The following is a 6,185-nucleotide window of genomic DNA, read 5'->3' as shown; positions in this document are numbered from 1 at the left end:
GCTGTCTGCGGAGCCGCGCCGGAAAGTGGCCCGTAGGTTACACGCGGTGTTTTTGTCGTTCACGGGGAGCGGCGCCCACCCCCGCCGCGGGCAGTAATTGACAGTCTCCAGCTCAGGCCCCTGCCGCTCATAACCTCCCACGGTGACGGCTGCCACACGTGCTTATCCCCGGGGGGAACCGCGCGGAGCGCCGCGCACAGCAAGGCGAGCGGGGGTGTGGTGGGCACTGCCTAGGCCGCCTTCGCGGCGGTCCAGGCGGAAAAGAGGTGGAGAAGGCGTTGTGCTCATCTGCAGCCTCTCCTCTCACAGAGCCCTTCCACTGGGAACGGTGCGGCGAATACCCTTGCTACCACCGGCCAGAATAACTTCCAGATCTCCAGCTTGGCCAGATTTTGGCAAGGGTGCAGTTGGTAGTCAATACAGCGTCATGCTAGAGAGGGAAAACCCACGAGCTGGGAAACTCCTGAATGAAAGCATACAGTGTCCTTACGTTTACACAGTGGACAGAGGTTTACTTAATTGAAACAGACTGAGCCTGGACTATGTGAATGATGAAATGCTGTCATATTGACAGACTTTAAATTTGACCTACTTGCCTATTTAAAAGACTAACATAAGGATAAGAAGCTCCTTCTTCCCACCTGAATTACCCTTTGTATGAGTCAAAACAAACACACTTGAAATGTATTATTTGGGTTTTGGTCATGATTTACATCTGGGCTTCAGTGGCCTGGACGTGAAATTTGAATGGAAAATTACACTCAAAAATCATAAAGAGAGAGGTGATTTTTTTTTTTTTCCTGTGGCCAGCACCACGAAGAAAGACTTTCTAGAGAACACATGCAATGATGTTACTTCACATTTACTTTAGAAACTACGCTCAGAGTACTGTGCTTGAAAGGGTTCCAATAATGCCGGTAATGCACAGTACGTACATTCAAACTGAGACATGTCACTTAACCAAGCAGGGAAGGAGAATAGGTTGGTAAGGTCATGAGCTGTGAGCCCTCCAACTACGTTTTGAGTAATGATTTGCAAGCATCTGAATATCATCTCTTAACCACCCCTACTATTCTTAGACTTCCTGATGTCACAGACAGGCTTTAAAGTATATAACTCTTAACAAGCAGAAACACTCTACCCATCGCTGACGTGGCATGTGTTTGAGTTGGGGCCAAATAAACTATCAGTCACAGACCAGAAGGAAATCCCTTTGTTTCTGCTGCCACCTTTGAAACTGTGAAGGAATTCTGTGTTTGGCTACACAGCTGCTCTGTACTTCATGCAAGAGGTGCAGGTAGGTGCCAACAGAGGTGGGTGGACCAACCTAGACAAACCGGAAGCACACATTTTGGTCTTGTCCTCCTACAGCCTTTAGATAGACCAGGTGGCAAATACTGTAACCACTGACAATTGTGAGTGACACTCTGTTCAATCCCTTAACAGATCATTAAGGTATTAGCTTGTTTGTGTGTCTGTTTGCTCTGGCTTCAGGGTACTTTAGGGCAGGACTTTAACTACCAGCTCCTTCACCACCACCACCACCACCACCACCACCACCACCACCACCACCACCACCACCACCACCACCGCATTAGGGTGTTACATGGATGAAAAGGTCCTTGCAGGCCTCCAAAGGGCAAAATTGCCTCTTCTGCATTCACACCTTTTTACTAGCCTTTCGATCCTCTCCCAGCCTAAGACTATTGCATTTGCAGTGCCAAAATTCACATTAGCTAGGAGGAAAATACAACAGCTAGGAATCACTAGTACACTATAAAGTAAAGCACACAAACCATTGTTGGAAGAGACTCCTGTCCCTTCCCTGAAGAAGGGTTTAGTAAGACCTGCATGGACAGAAAAGCCAGACTTACCCCTCTACTAACAACTGGAAAGTGTCAAAGACAGCTCATCCTTCAGAAGAACTGGTTCTAGCCCCACTCAGCAGGCAGGCTCTGACCAGGTGTGGATGGTGTGCCTCGTCCCCCCAAAACAGCAGCACAAGACAGGGGTTGGGGGGTGAGTACGGATTGTCATCTGGTTAAATGTGCTTGTTAATTTAATCATTGGTACACAGCAGCCTCCTCAGTGCTCATTTGCATTAACCATCAGTACAATTTCAAGGAGGAGGGTGCACTGGTTTTTTAACAAGCCATAAAAATCCTGCACAGTGCAGGCAGGGTCCTTACTGCAGGAAGCCACCTGGTCTTAACCCAGAACTTGTGAGGTTCTGGCAACATGTCCCCTGCCTTCAGCAGCCAGGTCCTCAGACCAAAGCCTTCCAAGGTTTTTTTTGTTTGTTTTTTTTTCACGTTGCTCTTGAAACCGTGGCTTGAGCCCAAGCCAGTTCCCCACTGGTCTGCACTCCTCCAGCTGAACTACTAGGCTTGCAGAGCCAAAAAGCATCTGCAGCTAACAGATGCAGGAGGAAGAGTGAGATCTGTTCCTGAGTAATGTGATTGTCCTCAGGAACAAGCTACCAGAGAGGTACTGTTCTCCTTGTGCAATGGAAAGATGGATATCTTAGTGGGGTCTTAGCCCACACCCTTCTCTGTAAACTGTCCATGACATGATTTGCTTCTGTACTTAGCCCTGAAAAGTTCAACCTTGAAGATTACTCTTTCCCCCAGGATTCTTCTGAAGTCATATAAGCTGAAAGATACACTATTCACTCAGCAGTAAGGTAGGAATTTATGCTGCCTCAGAGAAACGCACCTGTTTTGGCTCAGGAATACAGAGTCATCTTAGTCTCCTTGATGATTATCCTTCAACTGCATCACCTTGAATGGCCAGCAAGAGCCTCTAGACTTGGGTGCTTCAAACTGGAAATAATGATAAACCAAAAACATCTGCTCAGTTATTTTATCTGCTCTGCAGAGATGTGATATAGGCCCATAACCCTCATGCTTGGATGGGTTTTCTAACAGATCCCATAACCTGATCTACTGGACCAAACAAATTTGGAAGGTCACACGAGCCATTGCTATGCAAAGTGCTGAGACAATAAAGACTGAACTGCCAGAATATTGGGACTGCAGTAAGGTTTGGGTTGGATTTGTAGCTACCACACCTCAAAAAACTGTGCTAAATTGTCTCAGTGTATCTCTACTTTTTCACTCACCACTGCATGAACAGTACTCTGCTTAACACCCAGAACACCTTTGCTGTGTGCCCTTGCTATGTCGCATCCCCTGCTCTTGTAGGCGCTTCAGACAACCCACTGCTGGAGCAAGAAGGACGTGTCTAAGCTATAGAACCACACCTTGTCATGCAGGCTGACTAAACCAGCTGAGTAACAATGACTGAAAGCTATGAAGACAAGCAAACTGAATTTTAACTCTTCTTAGCTGCTAGATTTCCAACTCAGACTCCTCTGTAGGATCTAACTTAAGCTGTTACCTGAAATTGCACTCTGAGTTATTTTTACATTCTCTTTTACCCAAAGACACTTTTTTGGCACAACTACACCTCACAATATGGACATAAGCTGGCACACTTCTGGAAACTCTCTAAATGGTAGAAATTTGCTGTTTAAGTCACAGGCTGTACTCCTCACAGGAACCCAAACCCCAAACAAGCACCTTTCTACAGATAAGCAAGAAATATGTAAAGCCTTATCTTCTGACACATGAAGTTAAACATGGAGTTAATACTACAAGAGGAGCAGAGGTGTTCCAATAAAAAAAAATACATATACATCTATGGAAGTAAAATAATTTTCAAGGGAGTGAGGGTGAATAATTGCAGAGCTGTTAGTGTATTTGGCTACTGCAAAAGGAAACACGGATAGTAAAGAAATGAGAGGAAAAAAGGAGCCCAAAAAAACATTCCCAGAATACTATGTCATTTTGAGACAGTAGAGTGTCCGTCCTTCCTGTGATATAAACTGGGATTTCAGAGTCCTAAAAGAAGGTCATACAGTCCTGCCTCAGTACCTCTACTACAAAATGCAGTTCATTGTTAATTTACCTCACAGGGATATTTTTGAGTGCTCAAATGGTGCTGTGACATTTATAACAGGTGCCCAGGAGGCCCAGCATATCTCACAGAGTATTATAGTGAGGCTAAAACAGATGTTCTGGATGTATGGATTACACAAGGAGTGTCTTACTGGGGCTTAAAGCCTTACATGCATCATTCTGTTCGAGGTACAACATGCAGGTTGTGTGTGTGAGACAAAGTCATAGGGGAATAATTAGTGCAGATCATTAAAAGATATAACAGCTTTTTGAAGTGACATTCCCCCAGGGAAAAACAATATGTAATAATTTGTCCTGTTTCGGAGGCCTGCCTGATAGAGGGTACAAGCGAAGTGGAAAAACAGCGGGAGAGCCAAAAGAGGTCACAAAAGACCAGCCAAGAGCTGAGGTATCATACCTGTTGGGACACAGCAAGACGTGAATGTTGCATGTGAATTGTTATTACAACCTGTTTCTCTGATAGTTGTTTGTTTGGTGAAAGCCATATGCTTGGCAGTTAATTCAAGGCATATTAATGCTCTCAGGCTTTGTTGCAAAAGCTTTCTTGATGCTGGAGAAGAGGAAAGGGAAAACTGGAGTGCTGGGACCTGTAAGCAGTAATACCCTGCCACTAAGCAAATACAGTTTACCAGGCAGAAGAGTCCTTTTGCTGGCATGATTTATGTCACCTGAGAAAGCAGCTTAATTATCACAGCAGAATACCTTAAGCTACTGGATAACATCAATAAGTGACAAAAGGGCTGTAATGTAAAACCCCATTCCAGAGGTAAAGAAATGCAAACGGAAAACATGAAGAGAGAGAGGTCTCAGCGTTGTCTGTTGGAGAGCCTCAAGCAGTGACCACCACTGTGGAAAGTCTGTGAAGGTCACACACAGCCGCTGCTCCTCTTTTCTTCAAGTACATCAAGTGTCGATCAGGGTGGGACTTGGTAATGTGATGCTCTATGTATAAACAACAGCACTGTTGGCAATAAACATGCATATGTCACACTACCATGCTAGCTTGTCTGTCTACGAAACCATATGCTCTTGCAGAGGGTGTGTGATTGAAGCTACCAGAACAGACTGTTTAGCTGTGAGAGAAGGGGCAGATGTCTCACCCTCTTGCAGCAATATCACAGGCAAAAGGATTTTCTTGCCTGAAGTCTTTTATTGTTTTGTGTACTGTGTAAAATGGACAGGAACAAGACTTAGCTATCTCAATTTTCCATTGGAGCCCCAGCCATGGTTATTCTGGGCAAGAAGCAGAAAATCACCCAGGAACCTCCTCTCTCACCCACTTTAAAAGTCATCCATGACTTGTAGAAGAAGGAGTAGGGGAGGAAGGGTGTGCACAAAAAATGGGCCATGAAGAGACAGCGTCTGGAGATGAGCTGGAAGATCTTCAAAATGTGTTCAAAACAGTCTTTCCAATGACACTGTTGTTGGCCACACTTATTTTTAAGTTTAAAAATACTGTTACTACTTCATGATTCTTTCAACCCACCACAGCACAGTGTTTGAGGGAAGAACAGAAGTGCTCCATGTTACTTAAATGCACCAACAGCACACAAATACAAGAAGCTGGATTCCCCTCTCCTCTTTCTCGAAACTGCAAACTCTGAATCATTTCCTGGGGCTGACACTTTTTGCTCCAGGACTGCCCACAGCCAGTGCAGCTACAGGTAACATAAAAATCCCCCAGTATCTGTCTGGTGCGTTGGCGCACCGTGTCCACAGCCCAGCAAAGTACAGACTGTCACACACAGTGCAGAGGCTGCAAAAATGCAGGACAGACACTTCGCCTTTTGAGTTCGCCTTTTAACTTTCACATCTGACAGCCTCGGAAGATATTAGGCGAGCCTCCAAAGCACACTTGCTCTAAAGACAGAGTCAAGTTCCTCCCCCTTGCCCCTCAGAAAAATAACTGGAGGAAAGAACAGCCTCTCCCCAGCGGATGCGTCTTCCATGAAGGCTGCCTCACCACACCCCCACCACCCCTCCACACACCACAGCTCTCCCTCATCCCCCTGCCGCCCAACGTCCCCCCGCCACTGGGAACTCACCGGCAGCCCTGCTATCCCTGCACAGTCCTACCTTGCACTTGGCTGATGGCATGTCTATGAGTCAATTCAAACAAGAAGGAGACTTCTGTCATCTATTTTTCTGCATCCTGGACCTGATACCACCACTCAAGATGAATACAACATGCCCGTATACAATTGT

The sequence above is a fragment of the Colius striatus genome, chromosome Z (genome assembly GCF_028858725.1).
Source record: "Colius striatus isolate bColStr4 chromosome Z, bColStr4.1.hap1, whole genome shotgun sequence".
NCBI classification, from domain to species: domain Eukaryota; kingdom Metazoa; phylum Chordata; class Aves; order Coliiformes; family Coliidae; genus Colius; species Colius striatus.
Note: the sequence above shows the minus strand (reverse complement) of the source record.